Source organism: Solea senegalensis, linkage group LG7 (genome assembly GCF_019176455.1).
Source record: "Solea senegalensis isolate Sse05_10M linkage group LG7, IFAPA_SoseM_1, whole genome shotgun sequence".
NCBI lineage: Eukaryota > Metazoa > Chordata > Actinopteri > Pleuronectiformes > Soleidae > Solea > Solea senegalensis.
This window is the reverse complement of record NC_058027.1, coordinates 12,850,964-12,875,595: the sequence shown is the minus strand read 5'-3', so window position 1 is coordinate 12,875,595 and position 24,632 is coordinate 12,850,964. Positions and strand designations below refer to the sequence as shown.

The 24,632-nt window shown below is 38.5% G+C and overlaps 1 long non-coding RNA gene across 1 annotated transcript in view; it reads right to left on the bottom strand.

The window, feature by feature from the left end:
* LOC122772065 overlaps nucleotides 1-21,329 on the bottom strand; it is a 155,735-nt gene extending 134,406 nt beyond the window's left edge. Inside the window, exon 1 of the long non-coding RNA XR_006360734.1 lies at nucleotides 20,883-21,329. This is a non-coding gene — a long non-coding RNA (uncharacterized LOC122772065). The remainder of the gene's footprint in view (nucleotides 1-20,882) is intronic.
* Nucleotides 21,330-24,632: the final 3,303 nt, after the last annotated feature.

Sequence of the window (24,632 nt, the reverse complement as noted above, 5' to 3'; positions counted from 1 at the left end):
GGGCTTTCACTTTCAGATATCCACAATTACAGTCTGGATATCTAGAATGAACATTGTAGATATCAGCAATTGAATTCTTACTAGGAAAAACTCCCATTTCAGATATCTTCAATCCAGTTGTTACTAGTCATAATTTTCATTTCAGATATCCAAAATTAAAAACTATTCCAGATATCCAGAATGTAATTTTGAATATCCAAAATACATTGTGATTAGTAAATATGTAATTATGGATATCCACAATTCATATTATGACTATAATAATACATACCCAGCCTATAGCTATTAAATTAAATGTTCAAATGGCCACTTATACTTTTTAAGGATTTAAAGATATCTTGAATTGAATTTTGACTAGGAGAAATAAAGATTTAAATATCTTGAAATACAATTTCTACTTTTCAGAATGTGCATATATCTCTAACTACCATTTCATAAATGCTATTATGGCTATCTAAAATGTAATTACAGATAGGAGTGTGGATCGATTAAATGTTAAAACGGCTTAGATGCTGTAGTATTTACTATACATTGAAGAACCCCATTTTGGGAAGAGGTTTAAAATCGATGTTTGTTTCTTTCTAACGAGATGTTTCTATATGATTTAAATCTAAAAGCTGTGAGTAATCCATTGGCATTGCTGCCCATCACAGTTGTTATGTCACACTGTGAAAAATCGGCCTTCACCTTTTGATTTACCTTCCCTTCTTTCTGACAACCAAGCCACTTTTGACAGCACTTATTACCGTTGTAGCTGCCCTGAAGTATCTGAAGAAAACATTTCTCTTCCCAGAAGGAGGAGGTAGCACTATCCAATATGAACAACTTGAGGAAAGAACACAGGACACATGGCAATGGGTGCACCATTAAGGCTGCATTTACACTCCATGGTGCAAGTGACCCAATTCTGATCTTTTCCTCCTATGTGGCACAAATGACAGTGTAAGCAGGAAAAAGCACATGGATTCAGATATCGTCAGATCAGATTCTGGGGCTTGTTGCACAAAACTAGGATAGGAGCGTAAGCTGAGATACATCAGTTATCCTAGCTGAATTTAGCCTTGAGTCGGTTGCACGAAAGCAGGGGCACATAAGTTACCATGATTTATTTTGTGCAGAACAAGGATTTGTTATTACTGCTGCTCATTGGTAAATCTGTGATTGACCATGGGGTCTACTTCAAAGAGCAGTGAATGCACACTTAGCAGACTAAGTTACACCTGCCTAAACCATACCTTCTCATCCTAGACTGACATTCCAGGATGGAAAGCCCGCTTTCTCAGATATCCTGGATTTCCAAAGTCTACCCCCTACACCCCAGGCCTCCTTTGTATGTGGAAATAAATTGGATCCAAATCATTTCTGTACATTTGTGTCTACAATCTCAATCTAAGCAGACAGATCAGATATTCCACTATCATTGTGTGTCCTTTAAAAGAAGAAGTGGCAAATGAAGTGAATACATGTGTAAACTATGTATGATTCCAAAACTCTTCTTCAACCAGTGTGTTATGTTGTTTAATGAGCACAGGTCACGGCAGACAGTTGAGCACTTTCATTTAGCAACCGCTAAATATAACACAAAAGCATTTACCTACTACAAACTTCTTCTACTCTTTCGGCTTCCATCTACTTTCCTTCCTGCCCTATGTACAAAAAAACAGCGACATGCCTGGTGGAGGCATTGAAGTGCCGCCTTACATTAATATTAAAAGTGCTTCTGTGTCTGTCAACACAACACAGTGGAATGGAGGACAAGGGTTCAAACCAGTGGACTTGTGCTGAAGTTTCATGCGAGGATTTTTAAATTTCATGCCAAAAAATGCTAATCTGCCCCCAAAAAATTAAAATGCGTTCAGACTCTTAAAACCCAGTCTGTTTACATATAAGCAGCATGATCATGCATGACATTTTAACTATGTGATTAAAGGCACTGCTGTTACCACAAACAGCAATCACTTGCTGACAGTCACTTTGAGCGTGACTACAGCTTGTATGTAGTAATTAATTTAGTTTAGGCAGTGAGCAGTGATTGGAGATAGAGATGGAGGTTCAGTAAAAACTGGGTTTTTTTTAACAGTTGTAGTTTTAAAAAATAAAGAAAATACATGAACTATAATTATTTCTTTGCAATTCTAAATGTGAATTATTTTATTTTCACCTGAATCAAGTGAAATTTGAGCTCCTTGACATTTGAACTTGCACAACAGTGGACTCACATAGAAACACCCTTACACATTCACATACTTTACTTACAGAGTTGCTCAGTTTAGACCGAAGTGTGACAGATCCATTAGTGCAACACATGCACAGTAAACTGAAAGATGAATCTGTCTTGTACCTGATAATTCTATTTTTGTGCAAGTGCTTTGGCCACTCTTGCATTTGCAGCAAGAGGACCCGGGTTCTTGGCCCAATTGGAACAAGGGCCTTCCTGCATGGAGTTTGCATGTTCACCCTGTGTTTGTGGGTTTTCTGGTTTCCTCCCACAGTCCAAAAACAGACACTTTTAATTGACCAGAAGTGTGAAAGTGAGAGTGAATGGTTGTTTGTCTTGATGTGGTCATGTGATGGACTGGCAACCTGCCCAGGTTGTACCCAACCTTTCATCCTATGTAAGCTGGGACTGGCACCAGTGACCCCCGCGACCCTCATATGGAGGATAAAGTGGTAGAAGATGAATAAATTAATGAATGAATGAATGAATGAATGAATGAATGCTTTGGTCAAAGTTGAGACCTGATCCCAGACTCTGACTTAATCAAGCGCATGAGAATACGTTGCCTTCTTCTTTTTCAATGGTGTTTTACAGCAGTTAGCGTTTGTATAGTTTCATTATTGCGTACTTTTCTTTTGTCTAGCCTGAAAAATACCAGATAGCCTATTTAGGATATTTCAAAACGTAAGAAAATTGACAGCCTCAGTCAACTTTATCTAATCTAATGTACCTCTTTCCTCTATCCCTTTATTTCTTTTATAATAATTGTTATACCAATTCATATCCTGTAACCCAAGCATTGCCAACCTCTCAGATCATATTTATTTCCAGGGGGAGTTATTAAAGGTCACAGTCTCCAAGAGTACAATGGGAGTCAGAGCTTTCAGGCCTGTCTCCTGTGAAATCAGCTGTCTGGGAGACAGACATCCATTTAAAGTTGGGCTGAGAACCCTTTTCTTTGATAAAGCTTGATAAAGTTCATACTGGCTCAGGTGAGCCTTGAACATCCCATAGTTGTAGCCGTAGAAACTTCATTCAAACTTCAAAATGTTGAGCTCAATTACGACATTATTCAGTCAATTCAGAATTGTGTAATATTTCATACAAAATATTGAACCCACAAAAATTGGGACACACATTAATCTCCTCATTACATTGCTCTGTTTGTTTTCTAGGGATTTTTTCCTGAGTATGAACAAGTTTGTGTCTTAGGGTGTTGCAGGATTTGATGTGTACCGGAACGTGGTGTTTGTTTCTCAGAGACTCCAGCCATTTCCAGAATAACAATGTTGTTCCATCTATTGCTGTTTTCTTCCTTGTCAGATGTTCTCCTTTTGGAGGTTTTGATGAACCTGCAGCACAATGTAATCACCTCTACATTGGGGAAATCAGACAACCAATGCATAAATGCATCTGGACAAGACTCAGCTGTCCACCTGTATCCGAAGGACAAGGGACACTATTTTGAGGATGAGAATGTTCGGATTGAAGGAAGCCATCCATGTTAACCTGGAGGAAACCATCACTCAACAGGAGGTGGGCTAAGATACTGACAGCCACCTACAATGCTGTTCTGAGCTCTCTTCCTAAAGGGATCAACAGTCACACACACAGGATAACAAATAGTGAAGTCCAACAAGATAGCAGACTCCGTCATGTGACCCTCTTTTACACCTTGACTCAGGTCAAACCAACAAGCTGAAACTGAGTTAGAGGGGTAAACAATCTGCAATGTTCAACTTAACAACTCTAGACAGGTTTCAGTCTCAGAGGCTAAATACCTGGTTTAACACCAGTTATTCAGAGGGATTTTAATGCTAAACAAGAACTTTAGTGTGTATGGCATGGAATAATTAAACAATACGAGAGTATGTCCAGCAGATTGATCGTCACAGTTAAAAGCAAAAGTCAGTCAGGTCGTGGTAGAGCACAGTAGTAGACAACACCAGTGCCTTAAAATGTTTAGCCACCAGTAGTTTCTGCCTGAACCAGTGTTAATATAAAGTGATATCATGTGCTATTGTGCTATCTCGTCTCCCTCTGTGATAATCTCATTCATACCATTGGTGTTTCACTTTTTAGAAATGTGAACTCATCATTTCAACTTCTCATTCATACCAATTCAATGCAGTATGCCAGATTGAGTTCAGCTCGAGCAAAAGGCAGAAATCCTACTGAAAATGCCTTCAGGAATTTCCTTCTCTACTTATTATTATTATTATTATTATTATTATTATTATTATAACTACACCTTTACACCTATGGGTACTACATGTCGTGAACAAACAGTTTGATTTGTTAAATTATATTCAGATTCTATCTTTAATAATTCAGAAGACACTCTATGTCAATTATGCACTGGTCACAATTTCTACAAGCACTAATTGCCTAGATAACATCAAACACTGAATGGCAAGTCATTTCCTACAGCTTCACAACAACAAAATTGAAGATATTTGATTTGGGCATCCTGACCCTATCTCACTTCACATTAAGAAATGTTGGTGTTCTCCTTAATGCCTCTCTCACTTCTGACAACACGTTTGTAATGTTGTGAAGGGCAACTTAAAATAATTGAGCAAAGACCTTGAAACCATCATTCACACCTTCATCTCGTCCAAATTAGCGTATCACAACTGAATACTGAATGTGTCAAACGGCTCAGAATGCTGTCGCTAGACTTCTCAGCAGTTCAAAAGAAGACAACAGCATCACCTCTGTCTTAAACATTTGCACTGGTAACCAAACCACTTCCAGCATGTTGAGAATCCACTTCAACACGCTGCTATTTATCTTTAAAGCACTCAATATTCTTGCGCCTCAATATATTCAAGATCCTTGTATTCAGCTCCTAGGTCACTTAGATAGATAATCTCCACAGCCTCTCTAGTCAGTCCTTGCCTGTCGCTTAGAAACTAAAAGTACCCCAAAGCTCTGGAATAATCTTATATCCTACATAATATTATCTGTCATATTTTTCAAACTGCTTTTGTAAAGCAGTTTGACTGACTTGTTTTTGATAAAGATGATGTTTCTTGACTTCACTTGACATGGTCTTTTTCTTATACTACGTGTTTTCTCTTTTCTCCTCTGTTTCACTCCTGGCATCTAAACCATTTTATGCAGATGGCCATCTAAGAGTTTTTACTCCTCTAGCACCATGTGCTTGCTCATCGTAAGAACTGTTGGATTGCCACTATAAAATTGTGAGCGCTTTACCCCAAACTGTGGAGTGATTTGAGATAATGTAACCGATATGTTGTGATTCGGCCCGACACAATTATAATTGAATGGAACTGCACTGCAATAACATAATCCATTTAAAAACTCCCCACTTACCATCCCCAAAATGTCAAATGAACCAAGCATTTAGTGTGCAGTGCTTTAAGATGCAAACATCAGTATGCTGGTACTGCACACCAGTTATTCCCACAAGAACCTGTATTGTATTCTGTTATTTATTAGGTTTTACCAGGAAAAGACAACAAAGCAATAAAGAAAACCCTTGCTAGCTGTGTATCTGATTTGTTGTATTTTATTTTATTAAACTTAAGTTGTTGGTTGATGTTTTAGTACATCATTAGCATTCCCTGTCCTAAAGCCATACAGCTAGCACCACTCAAATATAAAGGATCACTCATTAAATAATGAACTAAAAATATAAATAAAGGTTGATCCCATTTGTGGGTGTGTTTATGCTTGACTGGTAGTTGTGGCTGTGAGAGTTGAGAGTGTTCCTTTTAGTGCACATACTCATACATGCATTTGTAAGAACACAAATTGCTTCCATGACACGAGCGACACAGCTTTTTCCATCGGAGTGCATTCCCGTTCATTTCACAGGCTCTGAGGCATAACAAAGACCACTGGAGCTGGTGTATTGGCAATCACACAAATCTGCCTTCACCTCAATATTTAATGAGATGAGCAAATTAGCCATACACAGCAATCTATTGAGCTTTTCCTCCCCACTTTGCTGATACACACAGAGAAAAACACCACACAGAAAGCTTATTACAGCTGAGCCAACACTTCTAATATTCTGAACTTCTGAGAAGTATATTGTGCAGACACAAATTAAGGGAGCTTACACACACACACACACACACACACACCAAATCAGCTTTTCTGATCACCATGTTTTTAGCAACATCCTATCATCAAATCTCTATCCGCATTAACTCAATACATAGACTGAATAACTACTGTTGCACTGTTTATCAGTTGTGAGATATTTAAAGACATAATGATGCTCCTTCACTCAATCAAATAATAGCAACGCTGATCAGTGATCCTTGTGTGAGCTCTGTGTGTTTCTTGACTGTTAATTAAAATGTAGACTGAGGCTTGACAGGCCTCTGACTCAGAGTGCAACTTAATTAGCTTGTTAAAAACCTAGTTAAGGAAACATTTAATGGTGCTATACACAGCGAGAGAAAATTGTTTTGCGTTTCAAGGTTTATTAGACAAATGGCCAAAACTTTTTATCCAATGAACCCCGTCTACAACCCACTCCCCATAACAAAATTCATTCATTGTTAAAATTCTCATCTCAAAATTGGTTTATTTAACAAAAATAACATGAATACCTGTCTAAACTGAAGGGACATTAATCAAATTACTGCTCAATTACATTACTTGGATATACTTTTTGTTTAAATCTAATATTAAAGGAGAACTTTAACAAGTCTGGTCAGTTTTTCGTTATTTTCTCCTTGTGTCAACTACTTTATCCTCACCGTCATAAAAACTAAAAACCCTTGATGCTCCCACCTCCATTCCCCTCTCTTGGCCAAGTGCATTTGTTTTCAACAGAGTCGGTGAACACAAACCGTGGAGCACTGTGCAAATGCCAGGTCGGCATCCATTTCTATGTTTTTCGGTTCTTGCCATTCGTAAAAAGCTGGTCTGATGTTTACTCATGTGTGAGAGTTGTTTCCTCTTCCTCCAACAATGACTACCTTTGCTTTGTTTTCACAGGCTTTGCCATGATGAACGTTTAAAATAACGCTCTTGACTGCCTTGATCTTAATCTGTGCCTGGCTGTGAAGTGTGTGTGTGTGTATTATGTGTTTCTTGCGAGACCTAAGACTTAACAAGACCTCCAATTTCGGGTCGACAGCCCTGATCTTGCAAGGCTGGTTCTCCACAAAAAGACAGTGGGGGGGTGGAGACAGACCCTAGACTCTCCCTGCAAAAAGCCATTTAACCATTACAGTGACTCCAAAGCCATTACATCCTGCATAATTCCACTTTAAGCACAATTAAGTCTCCCCATGAAATGATAAAAAAAAAATAAAAAAAATAAAAAAAAAACATGAAGAAAAGCCTTTGCCATAATGAAAAAAACAAAACAATATAGTAGTAGGTATAGTAGAACTAAATTAATTTAAAGTTTTGACAACTGAGATGACAGGAAACTTTTTGCATACCATAAGCTGCCTGTGGTATTTTCTCCATACTGTTCCCGTGTGTGCGCACCTGTGTTAATGCAAAAACGACAGTGTGTCTAAGACATGAAGTTTTGGCAAAGAAATCGCCCCTTTTTAAATACTACATCCTTATTTAAATAGCTACTTCATTTCAGCCTTCAGTGTAATCCTTGAACTCACTCAACTAAAGCTAATTTATGATGCTCAGGGGAGGTTTCTCTTATCCGCTACCACCCATTCTCTCACTTGCACTCACCTTTTATGGCATCATTCTAATTTAATTCGTTTAGGAGTGGCAAACGGTTACAAACTCTTAACCCTTCCATATTGAAAGCAAACTTAACAGAAAACGTGTCTAAAAGTTTAATTACATGTGAATAATTACGTGATGAAAGTTTTTGGATGTAACATTTAAACTGTTTGGCCTGAAGCCGAGATCTGATTACCCTTTTGGCAATGGGCAATTGAAAAAGGAAGAGGTTGGTTAACACACACAAGGGAAACATTCATTGTTGTTTGGGGTAAAATTACTATTTTGTTCATTGGACATAGTGGGGTATGTAATACATATTTCATATGGCATTTGGCTGAACTGACTGATGCAACTTTCTTGTTTGAATTGACAGACAGAGAAAGAAACAACAATTAGCCAAAAACTGGCAATTACACTGCATGATAACTGGCTCTTGCACTGTATGTTGATTTGGTTTGGAAATGCACCCAATTATCTCACACTTTGCAAAACTCCTAAAATATTTTTTTGTAAGGGAAGCATCATTATTTAACTGCAAAGCTGAAAGTGAGTCTTGCTCTGCCCTTTAATGGAGGATGAATGGGGAAAAACTCCATTCTCCCAGAACACGGTAAAAAAAAATAACAGGGATTAAAACTTCATTTTCATCATTGATTCTTTCTTTAGCCTCCATTTTGTCATTACTTGTTTTGTTTTCCTTGTCCATGCCATTATCTGGCACTCCTCTCTTTACTGGCACTGTTTCTTCTGTGCCAACACAGTTCTTGGCTGATACCCTGCTCACTGTTTCACCCATCTGTTTCCATTCATTAGAACAGGATTCGCCTCCCTGCTCTTCTGACACCTTTTTACTTTGGGCTGCACAACGCAATTAAACAGGGTGTGAAGGGAATGATTTCTGAGCTACAGCTAGCTCCCTCCTCTTCTATCTTCTTTATATCTGCCTCATTATAGGCTGTAGTGTTCTACTTTTTTGAAGTACTATGACTGTCTGTGCATAAGATTCCCATCTCTAATGCACATTTGGTGTTATTAAACATATAGTCCTGTTCTATGGGGAGGTTTTATTGAACCTGCAGTATTTACTAAACACATTGGTCAACACAAGTCAAATGGTTATCTTTTGCTGAGTGGGAACCTATTTACAAAATACTGGTCAAATTCAATACCTCTGAAATGTGTTTTTCCTAATGCTTTAACCTAGACAGGAAACTTTCGCCAGTGTATACATGGTGAGACTGCCCAGTTGTTAAAGCAAATATGACCACATGTCAATCAATGTATCCCACATCCTACTATTGAACTGTATATCATACTACTCATACTAAAAGAAGAAACCTTGTTTGTTAGGGTTGCAGTTGTAAATTTAATGTTGCATTCAGGGTAAACAACTTCTTTTAGGCCTAACTGGAAGAGCAAAGTTCTACTACTTTGATAGCATTTACTGTCACTAATTGACAACTTTACTTCTCCTTTTTTGCAGATTTTAAGTGTTGCACATGCTAGTATTAATAATTAGTAATCATCATTGTAATAATTACTAATTACAATTTCATTATTAACATCACTCCTGGTAAAACTCCACCTAAACAGAAGTTTATACACTGTGCAATAAAGGGCACCCAGGGGCAGATGTGCAGACATTTACAGCTGCAGTTTAAACAGTGACTGTGACAGGTTGCAGGTACCACATTCTGTGCCTTAATTTTATGTTGGATGAATCAAGCTTGTCAAGTAATCAGTGCACATCACTGCCCTCTAACTGAATTTTGCATCTGCTGGTAAGAGCAATTAACAGCATGGAGGTATTTAGCTTCTATGTGCTGATGCCCATGTAGAAATGTGTCAAGTTTATTTGTGCAGGTTGTTCTTGACCTAGTTTCAGGTTGTTGGATTCACCTAAGTTGAGGCGTGAATGAGCATCATTAGGGTCACCTAGGAGATAAATCCTGCTAATGAGTGGAGTCTTGGAGTTTACCCCTGTTGTTCTGTAAATGACTGCTGAACCTTCCAGGAAGAACTCAGGGCAGCTTTGTAAGTATTTGATAGTTGATGTCTTAGTATAGTTAGTCATATTTTCTGCTTGCCAAGCATGCTCCCTGTAGCACAACACTCTCCTGTCCAGTTGGTGGTTCCTTGGATCCTTGGTAAAAAATTGCCACTCCTGGAATGACATGTGAGATTGGGTATGCATGCACAGAATGCTAAACTGACTAGGACTCTTATTTTAGTATTAATACAACTGTGGCCGTGTATTTGCATGCAGAAAAGTGGAGTGTCTCTCCACAGACATGGAACACGAAAGTACGATACAGATCTTTTGCTCTGCCATCTTCTTTGTTGATTGGAAATCTTTCCAGGTTTACAAAGGCCTCATTCAGACCTGCTATTAACATCCATGTTCAGTGATCTAATCACATGTGGATAGCACTATTAGGTACAACTGATACTGATAGTATCCTCTGACCACATAAGATCTGGCCCTGTATTCAAAAACAAGCCGACATCAAATCTGCGTCAAAGTCAGAGTACGGCACGAGCCACAATTTTCGGTCCAAACTTAACCAAGCCTGAGAGAACTGATGTAAAAACGCAGATTTTAACCATTTGAAAAAATAATGAAGGATGATCAATGTTAACATTGTGGCTGCAATGACCACTGAATAGTGTGTTAACAAAAAAAAAAAAAAAAGACACCGTCACAAATCAGAAGGAATTTGCCATTCCAAGCCAGAAGTGTTAGTAAAATAAGTAGTTAATTGTTTTAGTACAATGTAATTTAATGAATTTAGCAGACCAGAACCAAAGTTTGGGGACACCTTTGTTTGAATTTAGGTAAGACTGCAAATACACCTTCACTCAATGGGAGAAGACAGATGGATAGAACAGAGGAGAAATGGAATCAAGTTAAAAGAGCTTAAGCGGAGACTGGGTTGGTGTGAGTGACCTCGCGGAGATAAACAGACAAACAAACAAACACAGACAGACAAGCATATTTCAGTCAGAGTCTGGGCACTGAGTGGTGACTCACAGCCAATACGACAGACTTATGGCAAAGACTCCCAGGGTAGAAGGGCAGCTTGTGACCACAGGGGGACTCTCGGACTTGATTTCTTCATCAGCAGGTGTCAGGGTCCCCAGACACATGGAGCCAGCATGTACACTCAATGACACATATGCATGGAAAATAAATGTAACCCAAATGAGGTACCGTGCCCTTCTGTCCAGGTTCCACACTAAGACAACCACTGAACTGACCAAATTATCCTTACATCTGACCACGTTAGTGATTAATATTACCCCTTCTTCATGTGTAAAACAAAAAAAACATCTGATGTTTAAATACAGTGAATTGTTCAAAATGGTAATGGTTATGTAACAGCATAAATTTTACTCTAAATAAGCTGCTATAGTAATGACCTTTTAAAGTATCCTAAGCACTTGCTGGTGTTGCTGTGTGAACATTATATAGATATAAAATCTTGTAATGTTTTTATCTGATAATTCACAAGCTCATATTTACATATACAGTCACAGTCAGTGGCATGCACAGACACTTTGGGGGCAGGTGCTCAGTGAAAAATAAGGGTACTTTGTGTGGCTTGTGGAACTATCGGCTGCCTTATTATAGCAGGGAGAGATTATTAAAAAAAAACATTACAGGCACTGTGGCACATGTTCTATGTAATTACTTATTTATTTATGTCAATATGTTAAGAACTAAAGGTGTCAGAACTGTCGTACAAAGTATCATGAGTGAGTGAAGAGTGAGCCACTCTAAAGTTTAGAGAGTGGCAATGCTCACGCTCTAAAGTGAGCAAGAGTGTGCATACGTTAAGCATACGTGTTAATTATGTAGGCTAATGTAAACCTACACAATACTAAATATTCAGCTTAAGTGTACTGATAGACTCACATGTTGTACGAATGACAAACTCTACCGACATTAGTTATGTGGTGGTCATCACGTCACATCAGTGATTTGGGCTAGCGTCTAGCTTGTTAAGCAGGTTCGCAGTTGGCTAATTTATGCTCAACTCTGGTGGCGCTGTATGAGACTTCACAACAGAGACAAAAACATTTAAGTTATAGCTTGGCAACTGAGGCTTAGAGAGCAAACAGTATACTGGACTCGATTCATTTATGTGTTACATGGCTGGTGGGACAGGGCCGGGAGCAGGTGTGTGCGGGCTACAGATGTGCCCTCCTGCTGCAACGCACCTCCGTTTGTGCCCGCTCTGCACATTCACGTTGACAAAGGAAGAGAGGTGTGTGCGGCGGAGGGGGTGGCATATTAATTGGGGCAATATTATCACACGCTTTTAATCGTGGGGGGCCACACTGTTTAAAATAACAACGAACTTTCAAAAGGGCACTTGCTTGGTCCAGAGGGCAACGGCAGGTGCTATAGCACCACCTATTGTCTACCTGTGCACGCCACTGATCACAGTTAATTATTAAAAAGACTATGGCAATATGAAACTTAACATTAGTAACTATGTGCCCCTGAAGTGACTCCTCTTCCCTCTAGTGGGTTCAGGTACGTGTGTGTCTGTGAAGGTGTGGGCACTTATACCATATATGCTTATGGTTACCCTAAAGACTGACCCGATTCTCAGTTATCTTCACTCTCCTTTGGCTTCTCCATCACATACAGCAGGGAGTGATGAGTGGCACCGGGACTACCTTAAGTAAACGATACAGGCCATGCATTATGGATCCTCACGTAGGTAAACAGGACCCAGTGACCTTTTGGACCAATGGGGAGGGCAACAGCTTATTTATTTATTTATTTATGTACTATTTATTTTTATTACACCAGGATATTATATGCACACCAGGAGGAGAGAGAGAGAATACAAATATGTATTTTCCAGATAAGTATAACAATATCTAGAAGTCTTTCCACTATCATATATTGAAAAAAAGAAACTGAGTTTGAAAAACGTCAATCATACGGCAGCATACTATAGCCAGCTGATGTGAGGATGACAGCCATCAAAACATTAACGTTGATTATGTATTTCAGATTCAATAGTATTAAACATTTAGATTTATTTTACCTTTGAATTTTTTTTTACATTTAAAAAGATTGTGATGACAAACATCTCTAACTCATATGTGGCTTTGAAATGAACCTTGACAAAATCCACAAACTACTAACCTAGTTCCTGAAGAAATGCCAGTTTCTGAGGTGAGTGTAGATCAGAAGGCCCCAGATTAAAATCATGAGGGAAGAAAAGAAACTAGCTGCAGGTATTTGTCATAGTCATCCATGAGGAAGAGCCAGATCCTGGGGATTTATCATTGTGTGGACAGAGTCCACTGGATGTGGACTTCCTGTACCTTTATATAACAAACAAATAAAATGAAAGCAGCCTAAACTCACAAGTCTAGTACTTCAGTCACATTAGTCTTACTTTAGTGCAAGTCATTATATTGGGTATTCCCTGTGTACGTGAAGGCACCACTAACGCAAAACTGCTCAGAGTGGTTGTTTATTGTTGAACAGATGTCAACAAAGTCATTCTAAGCAAGTTAGCTTAGCGAGTAGTAGAACGTCCATCACAAACCATCACTGTGCCAAAGTACAGCCTTACACTGTTGCTGAGAAATATTGCCAGATATTTATACTTGGTGTTCATTTACATTGTTTACACATGGACTGTTTTGGTCTTATATAGTTGCATATAAATTAGACAATGAATACACTGAAACATTAAAATCTGAACCTAACAAGCACTTTTGTCTAACAAAGTAATCTGCCATTTTTCATCCCCCTTCCTCCAGCTATGCTTTTATCCCAGAATGACCTTTATGGATAATGAGGAGCTCCAAAGGTAACCGTGACAACGAGTCTACCTTGGAGGTGGCAAATAAGCACTGAGATAAAGTAATTCAACACCTGACAAGGAAGTGCTGCACATTTGCCTCATCCTCTGAACAGAGGGAGGGAAAAGTCTGCTGATTAACACCGACAGTCTAAAGAGCACATTGTGCCAGCACATTAAAAATAAACTCGCTTTTAGAGAAGGTTATATGGCCATGAAAGGAAGGCTAGATGTAGGAATGAAGGATGACTGGAGAAATGACAGCAGGGTTAAAAGATAACTTGGCTTGGTTTCACGCACTTTATTTGCAGCACTTGTCCTATATAAAGGTCTTAAGAAGAAACATTTCTAAATTTTGGGGGTGCTAATTGGCTTTTTTTTCCAGCATAGGAAGATATTTTAGTATGTACAAAGTGCATAATTAATAAGCCAAGAAACTTAAATGGTGTTCAGCATTAATTGCCTGAGAAAATTAACATATCCGCCCCATGGTATTCTCCCTATGTAACACTTTACTATCCTTAGTGAGAGAGAGATGCTTCCTAGGGTGCCTAGAGGTCACAAACCTGCAGAGGTTAGAACAAATTTAGTCAGTCAGTCAGTCATCATCTAACCGCTTTATCCTTCACCAGAGGGTCGCGGGGGGTGCTGCGCCAATCTCAGCTACATCGGGCGATAGGCGGGGTACACCCTGGACAGTTAGCCAGTCCATCGCAGGGCCACACACACACACACACACACACACACACACACACACACACACACACACACACTAGAGACAACTCACACTCACTCCTATGGTCAATTTAGAGTGTCCAATTTACCTAATCCCCACATTGCATGTTTTTGGACTGTGGGAGGAAGCCGGAGAACCCGGAGAGAACCCACGCACACACGGGGAGAATATGCAAACTCCATGCAGAAAGGCCCTTGTTCCGACCGGGGCTCGAACCCGGGTCTTCTCGCTGCACGGCGAGAGTGCTAACCACTACACCACCGTGTGGCCCAACAAATTTAGTATATTATTATAATATTTTATGTCTTTGCTTATCCATCAAAATGTTATTTGAGGCAGTTCTCTGTTCCTATTTACATCCCTGGAGCAAAAAATGAGTGATGTGGTAAATGAAGCTGATCTGGCATTGATTTATATGCACTTAGCTAACAATGGGAGAAAAAAAAATGTATGCAAATGATAATAGCCTTTATATGCTGGCAGTTGCCTACTACATGTTTCAGATCATGCAAGGTCAACCTTTTAACGGCATGTAAAGCACTCAAATGATTGAACCCACCCTCCACTTACCAGTGGCTAGTAATATAGCACTTTATACTACTATACATATTTCTATTGTCACTTTCTGTCTTGGCTTGTGAAATTATTTAAGTATTTGTTACTCATGTCTAATGTTTTATCTAAATTGTTATAGTGATTATTTGTTCCATGAAAGTCACATGTGATTAATATAAAAGCAATGGAAATGTATTTGCTCTGGGATTTACAAATATCTACTGACATCAGTTTTGCATTTTTAACTGTGTGCCAACTGTGATGGTCCGATGTGTCAGCTCAGTGGGTGAAACTCCCTCAGAGTCGGATGACCAGGTTGCAAATCATTGATCTGAGCAAATCAATAGCCAGCGCATCCATCTCCCATCAGCTCTCAGTGGGTCACCATCTGTGTGTGTGTGTGTCCACATCCTGTCCAAAGCCATTGCAGGAGCCCATCAGCACACACCAGGTGGCTGCCATCTGGGTCCTGCCGCTTAACACTCAGCATGGTTTCCCGTGTAGGAGAGCGTTGTATGCATGCATGTGTTTGCATGATAAAGATTGACCATTAAATGTCACATTTGTTGGGGTGTGTGACTGCTGTTGGAAAGTATACCAAAGTGCAAATGTGTAGTGCATCTGTGCAGAAAAGAAACAAATCCTTGGATGGAGGCAAAAAGCAATGGCGGAGATGTGACGGTAGGATGATCATCAGGTGATAACAAGATGCTGGTTGTTTTGGGTTCTCTCAGTCATGATGGGTGGCTGTGAAATATTTCAGAGAAGGGACTCAGCTTGTGTGCATATTTTGCACAAAGTGTACAAACATGGAAGTGTCAGTGCGTTGGTGGAAGACTCAGACACTTTTGTATTTAACCGTTCACATTCTCTCCGTATGTGTGGGCTTGAGTCACTTGTGACAATTATTGCATACAAGTTCATATTTGACCACTGAAACAGGGACAAAGTTATTTCCAAGTAGATGAGTGAGTAATTAAATATTTGACCTGCTCTCCTTGAGCTTTAAAAAGGGGCTATGACCTGAAAATCACACCCCGTCATAATGAACAGCTGAAGAACCCGCCCACATGGCACACACAAACATTTCTGGCTACTGTTGCTTTTCAAATGTATTCTGCATTTCTTTCTTTTTCCTTTTTTGACTGCAAATAAGGTTCAGCAATTGCATATACAAGAGCCCACCAAATCAACCTTAAAAATCAGTGCTCCAGCCAACAATGTGATTAAAGGGGGAGATTGTGCAAGATGTGCCCCACAGTTTATTTTTTCATTGATGCATTATTGGTGCATGCATATGCAAATGTTCACTCAAAAATGTGTATATATTCTGCACAACTGGTTTCTAAGTAAAAGTGAAAACCCCCAGGGTGTCATGATACAATGAAATGCACCAGCAACAAACACTTTAATTTAAAATGGCTTTTCGACGACAGCATACGACAGCTGTAGAGTAAGTATTAGCAATCTGGATTTGGTGGCAAAATATCTGTTCAGAGCTTTTCATTATCACCAAACTACAGCAATAGAATAAACATTGTGTATTGTTGAAATTATTATTTTTTTGTTAAAATCTGAAAAAATCTTTTTTAAACACGTTATAATTTGTAGAACTCCTCTTTACTTCTAGATAATTAATAAATAATGTTGCCTGGATTTTAGAACATTTTGCAATAGGGCCACACAGTGGCTTTAGGAGCTAGCACTGTTGACTTAAATCAAAAAGACCCGAGTTCACAATGCGGTTTGCGAGGGCTTTTCTGTATGGAGTTTGCATGTTCTCCCTGTGTGCATGGAATTCTCTGGGTACTCCCATGTGTAAATGTGAGAGAGAACAATTGTTTGTCTCTGTGCAGAAGGTTCTGTAATGGACTGTCAAGGAGATACCCCACTTTGCGCCCAACTGATACATCACACCCCCTCCTGTCCTCTCATCAAACACATAGACAAGCACAGACTTACAAATGCTTAAAAAATGAGCCAGGGAAAGGATGCCGGGTAAACAGCTTTGCTTACATTGACTACATCCTGGGTGCCCAACTAATCTAATTCTCATTTAAGATGTAGCATTGACAACGGTAAATTAAACTATTTAATAATTAATAGACTATATTTTTCTTTTGGCTGTGCTGCACCAACACCACACCCCCCTCTCCATTGTGGAGATTAGAATCTCTGCCCAAGCCAGGTCGGTCGGTCATTATGACAGATCCACAATGGCAGATGACCACCTTGTGGCCTGCCTGAGACTTGCAACCAGCTCCAACTGCCCTGACTACAAGAAACTAGCTTCCTGCCAGAGCACCAAGGTAGAATAACGCATAAATTACCATGCATCACCAACTCACAAAAGTACTTTTCTATTATTTCTGGATGCGTTGGTTTCTTGTGTACATTGTAACTATGTCATTGAAAGGCAGTCGGCAAGCGACAAGCAACAACTACGTAACCCAGTAGATTTCGACAAACTAGAAACCTTTAAAGTAGACCTTGGTTTAAAAAAGTTTGGGCTCCCCTGGACTACAATTATGTCTGAATTATCTGGTATGGTAATGAACCACACAGGTGTGCAGGTTAGTTAGTGAAACGTATTGCAGTGCATTAATTGTTTGGTTGTGTTTGTTACAGTGTTGCAAGGGCTACAAAGACTTTTTGTATGTTTTCCAGACATTGAAATTTATTGATAGCAATCAGCAAGTAAAGATAATTTCAACAAATATTTTAAACAAATGGTTATATCCATATTCATATACAGTTTCTGTATGTGTGTGAAGAATTCAGCTCCTGGCCACAGTATTATTTACATGCATGTTGCAGTCAACCCAAGAGCCAGGGTACGTATACCCTCACTGAAAGATTGTCTCCTCTGAGGCATCTATCACTGCCCCAAGAAGCACATACAACACATACACGCACACACAGGTTTTGTTACAGCTATTCTAGGACACCTCACCAACTTCCAGTCATTTGGATAGCTAAAACAAAGTGTTATCCTTATTTAACCAGTTCTTCTGAAATGAGGTTCTGACTCATTTGGACCAGGATTTGGTCTGTATGAGGACTACTGGTCCTGAAAAGGTGATGTGAGTTTATGTGCATGCAGTTACACATTAACTGTTCACATATAGAACATGTGCCAGCACAGGCTTTGTCCTAAATCCCTGAACAGTAGCTGCTACCCGCTATCAGAGTTGCAGTTACACAGGTTGCACTGTGCAGCACGTAAGCAAACACACAATGAAAGTCCCTTGGTAAAACTAGCGGTGACCATACATCATACGAAACTGACCTGAAGGGAAATAAAGAAAGATTTGGGGTTATAGGCTTGGTTGTTTTACCACTAACTAAAAAAATGTTCAAGAAAGTACTTTATTTGTACACAAAAAACGAAATAGACACATGGGTGAAATTATTATTTCTATTATAATTATTGATAGCTCTTTGTTGTCAGGAGAGTGGAACCATTGACTGTATAAATGGACCCCATTCTGAAGCCTTAATAATTGTCATTTGACCAGCTTCATGTCAGTTTTTGAAACCAAATGTCCATGGACTGAGACATTACCTGCAAACACGCACCTGAACTTAAACTGAATTTAGAGCCTAGCTTCTTCTTGCTATATAAACTATAAACTTCTTGCTGGACTAAATGCATAGGGCCTTAAAGCTGCATGTTCAATCTCATCTGAAGAGAATTTTTGTGGCATGATTAAGTCACGCAGTAAGTACTAGGGGTGTTGGAACACATTTTGGGTGTCGAATGTATTTGAATATTAAAAAAAAATAATTAAAAAAATCAATAATTAGGGCTGTAACAATATGCAAGATGAAACCGAAATCGCAACACTCAGATCCACGATCCTGTGTCGCGGTGTGAGAAGGCAGAATCGCGACACACCCCTTCCAACTCCCAGAGTTATCCCTCCCGTTCAGATCCAATGAATCATGTGACGCAATGATTGCAAAAGTTGAGCTAGTTGAAGAAGAACGTGAGGAAACATGGCAACCAACCCAGAAATAGCGGATCCTCCCTCTTCATTTAAGTCAGCAGTATGGCAACATTTTAGTTAATCTTGTTCTTTGGTGTTCAGTTTATAAAGGTTTTTCAAACGTTATTTAATAAAAAATATTGTTTTAATAAAAATCGTTCTCCACCCCCAAAAAAATAATAAAATAAATCATGATACAAACCGAATCGTGGGTCAAAAATCGTGATACGACTTGAATCGTGGGTTCGGTGTATCGTTACAGCCCTAATAATAATCGAATGTTGTAATTTCTGTTTGAATTTGTTTTTTAATACACCGGTTAAAACCAGTCCTCTGCCTATGCATGTGTGAAAAATAAAATGCTTTGGTCACGTACGACCCTCACAGATCAAGTTTTCTGACTCGTAACAATCTCACGTTCAGTCAGAAATTGCAGGTGGCGATTAAACACCCACGGATGTCACCACTCCTGACCATCACCGTTTTTGACTTACTATCAACAAACTGAAAAATTACAAATAAAGATATCTTGATCTGCAACGTGAAATGAAATATGACTCGACAATAATCAACATTAGGGGATACCTGCCAACACTGCATATTTACAAAGACATGAGACCGATTAACATCTTGCAGGGCTCCGGTTTCAAAGATGTACTCCAAGAGCTTGCGCCATGGTACACGGTTCCTACCATCCGACCATCACCGACAGAGAGGCATACAGTATGTGACAGTTAAAACTTAATATTTTAATTAAAATTTTGAATATAATTTGAATATTAAAAATAATAAGGAATGGAATTCAAATGGGATTATAGAGGAAAATTGACAGCCAAAGACAGACAAAGTGATGTCTGCCAAGTCCGACAGAAAGTTATGATGGGAATGATTGTTTAATTTAAATACGAGAGGTCATCCACATCAACTATAAACTGTTTTGTTTGTTTAGTGTAATAGATTGCGGCATCTAAAAAGGGTTAGGAATCTCTCAATCGTAGGTCGGCAAACTAGGAGCCCCCAAACAGCGTCTTGCATAGGGTTCCCACAAAGCTGAACTTTTCAAACACATGAAATACAGTTTTGAATATATTGCATTACACTTTCAAACCAGTACATTCACTTTCAATTGTCATTTTTCAAATTCAAATTTTAATTTCCTGATGGCAGATTTTATCTCGAATAAAGTATTGTTTCATGCTGCACTACCATATTTTATGCTCCGTTTTGGTCCAACTTTGTTTCATTTCTCTCTATCTATTATTCTGTACTCTGTTTTATTTATGTTACGAATGGGTTTTGTTCTTTGTTCTTCTCGATTGTATGTAAAGTACATTGAGCTGCCTTGTGAATGAAATGTGCTACACAAATAAAGCTGTCTTGTATAACAAATATGTCTACCCCAGATGCAAAAACAAAACGCATATAGATAAAAGACATGAAACAGAGAATAACAGAAAGAAGAGCAGACTCCTGCTGCCCTCTGCCTAATGCAATGAACAAGAACACAAGCATGAGTACACACACACATGTGCACTTGCATAGCTATTATTCGTAGGACTGTACACTGCATTGATTTCCATTCATTTGGACAGCCAAAACAAAAGTGTTGAGTGTTGCTCTGGCATGACGCTGGCCTGCACTCACCAGCACCAAAGCACAATGAAATGCTGCTCTATGCTGGTGAGCTAGGCTGGTTTTTCTAGCAGGGGGGCCAAATGAGCCACAATTACGGCAGAAAATGAATTGCTTCAATCAAAGTCCTTTAATAAAACAACACTTAGAGAGCAGAGTATGAAATCAACCCACTCAGCAGTGTGCCTCATTTACACCATGGCAGGTGACAGGTAAAGTAAAACAGGTGTACTCACGTAAATACAGCAGAGTAGAGTCTTTTAGCACGTGTTTTCTCTCGCAGCTGAAGTTGAGTCCAGGGCCGCAGTGTTTTCCATTGACGTGTGCACTGAGCGCAACGTTCAGTGCGTCAACGTGTTGCTAAATGTCCATTTTCCATCACTTTTCGCGTGGACCTGCCGACGTTAGCCCTTGTTAGCTCCAGCAGAGACGTAGCACAGTTCTCCATCAACAACAACAACGACGACAACAACAAACTAATCTTTGCACCACCTGCAGCTAAACGAGCGCGTTTTCAATCCAGACTTCCACGCGGTATTCGTCCAACATCCGTCAACTGCCAGTTATACACAAAAGCGTCAGAAAACACAGGTGTTTCATTTCCTGCCAATCACTGCGCCCGCAGATGATTGACAGGCCTAAATAGTATCGCTGACAGCCAAGACGCGTTCACGGAGCTCCAGGAGATCTCACCCACAAACTTCATTCTTAGTTGCTAGACGTTTCCCGTGATTAAATTTATAGGGAATGAGGGAATAATCCTGATTGGATTAGAGATTAAACCCCAGCAGAGACAGTTGTTATTAAACAGTTGGGAGTACAGCACACAGACTGAGTGATGTTATTGATGTGAGTTGACAGAATAGTGGATCCAGGATGACACACAGACACTCTCCAGTGTCCTATTTAGCAGAAGATGACTTCTGTATTTGTTTGAGCAGGTCTACCTGTCCTTCACACTTGCTTGAGTCAAACGGATTATGGACTGCCTATCTTCTACAAATAAAAATAAATCATCTCATAGCAGGTGCATAATTCCCATGTATGAGTATGTGTGTGTGTGTGTGTGTCAGTGGATATTTGGCATCATTTATTTCACTTTCAGAGGTGCTGAACATAGCCATCAAAAGACAATTATTGCAAAAGGTACAACTCATCCAAAAATATAAACTTGAAGCAAATTGCAGTATGTTAATGCACATCACCCAGTATTGTATTATCACCATAGACTAACTTGTTTTTGGTTCCATTATTAATAATTTTGAGACAACAAACTGGATGAAAGTCAGGAAGTGTTCTCAGGCTGGGGGTTGTGTATAATGTTTTTATTTATTGTCATGTATCATTGTTTCAAACCCTAAACAATTGAAGAGCTTTTAACTAGTAGAATTACTTTGGAACAACTCAGAGCCATCTTTATACAATAGCAATGTATGCCAGTTATTAGGTCTTTATTGAAATAAGAAGAAAGAATAAAATAAAATGAATGAAAATCAGAAAGAGGTTGTTATTTTTTTTATTATTATAATTATTTTAATCTCTGTGAAATTGTGCATCTGTTTTTGTTCAGGTGTAGAACGCTTTTCAGGATCCAAACTCAGTCATGGGGATTTCTCAGCAGTAAGTTGAGATGTGCTGGGGGTACTGGAGAGCAGGACAGACAGCTGTGCCATGCTGACAACACTGAGCCAAGACTCACGATGGTGGATGGTGAAGCAGGGAAGAGGGAGAAGTTTTGACTGCAGAGTTGGGTGAAGTAACTGGGAAGATGGGCAGATGTGAACCCGAGACAGAGCAAAGTTAAAACTGGGTTCAACAAGAGAATATTCATCGAAAAAAAACAACAGACTGATTGTGTTTAGGTAGTGCAAGTAATAGTTAGCATGCCTAGACATACACACAAAGCATTTTGCATGTTTACTTAGTGTCATATGAAAAACTAATGTTAAAAGCATTTTTAAATGAGTTGTTTTGTGTGTTTTTTTTGTTGTTTTTAAATAAAGTGACCAGTGTGCCCTTTAATGTGTGTATGTATAAATGCAAGTACTTTCCTTTTTTTTATAGTTTATATATATCAAGCTGTTTCTTAAGGTGTTGCCAGCAGCCCTCTTAAGGCACAATTTGTTTCTTTACCTTAAGTGAATGGGTTATCATTATCAGTACGTTCATCGCAGACAGGTTATTTAAAACTAGCATAAGGTTAATTAATTAATCAAGTTTAATGGAGGATCTTGAAGTTGCCCATGAAGAAATATATGTTTTATCAATGTCTTAATGAATGTGGCTTCACTGTTTGCCAGAGGTTTATTGATTAGGAAACCTTGTTCTTTTTTAAGAGGTCTTGGTTTGCCACATTTTGAGCTATGTGAGATTTACATCTTCCCTGTTTGAGTATCAAAGTATCAGTACAACAAGTAATTATGGGAGTTTTATATTCTGAATATTATCATTTCAAAGGTCAGAGAAAATAATTTTGACTGTTTTGACTGAACTCAATTAATTTGCTAAACAGTATATTTTTATAGCACAATACCACAAACCTGTAAACGGTTATATACAAAGATAATTCTTAGAGCAATATAATGCTGCCTTTTAATCTAACTCAATTTGCAGTAATTGCTATGGCATTTCGTAGAGTGCTCTTAGCAATCTTAATCAATTTAACAGCTTCAGTTAATCCTCACAGCTCAAGATGCTGTTTTATACAAACACCATTCATACTGAAAATCGAGCACTTAAATCAAGTGGAAAGTGCATCATGGTTGCAATCTCAGTGTCTTGTTTATGAGTTTTTTTGTGTTTTTCCAGTTTTTATGTGGTCCCTATTATTTTGGTTTCTTAATCATGATAAATAATTTGATATTTCTGGGCACTAAAGGAGAAGGTTAAAAGAAAGTCCTTTATTTAACAATTTAAACAATTTAAGAAATGAACACTCTAGCACATATAACAAGCAAAAACAGGACACTATCATTATATTTCTAAACACTTAAAAATAACAAAACACTAATCGTTCTGAACAAACGTCAGCTTCATGTCATGATCATGGTTTAAAATATCTGATGACCCTGAAAACATGAAAACATTGAAATATACTGTGTTTTAAAATGATGCGGTAATGCATAATATCTGACTCATCTGGAAAACCTGTGTGAAAATATTTTGATAGCTAAATCAACAGCTGCATTGTTTTTGAGCAAACATGAGATTTTCCTTAAATAAAATAAAATAAATAAATAAAAAAGCTTATTTTAAATAAAAATAAGCTTTTTATAATATAATCATTAAAGCGGGGAATTGCATAATGGTTGTCAACAAAGTTATTAGACTCATGCATTCATAGCTACATTGATTAGTATACCATACACAGGATAAATAAGTAAAATGCAGAAGAAGAGTGTATGAAAAAAAAAGAAATATTTACATTTTTGTAGGGGTTGTCCCCAAAACACAGTCTCCATTCACTCTTGTTTGATTTGGTTCTGAGTTCCTTGTAAATGGCAACTGTTTTGCAGGTTCTGTAAAAAGCTAATTATGCTCTGATGACACAAAGTCAAATATTATTTGTGTGTAATCCACTGACAGACACATTCACTTGTCTCATGAGCACTAGAGAGCACCCTGGTGTGAAATGAAACTTTGCCCCCATTGGTTTGGTTTGAATTTCCATATTAACATGCAGTGTGTAATTAAAAATCAAAGCAAACTACCTGCACAGAGGTAAATGTCAAATTGAATGTGCCGATGAAGCTGCATTAAGACATTGATTGTTAATTAGCAATTCCCAGGTGTATCATTAGCTGAAACATGAATCTAATTTAATATGGGTTCTGATTTCAACAACTCAGTTATGTTGGATATGATATCTTCTTTTATGGGTATATTTGTTATTACTTGGATGAATAAAAACAGGTAATATTATTTAACATTTAAAGGTTTTACTTTACATTTCAACAGCTCATAATCTCACAATTTACTTTATAATG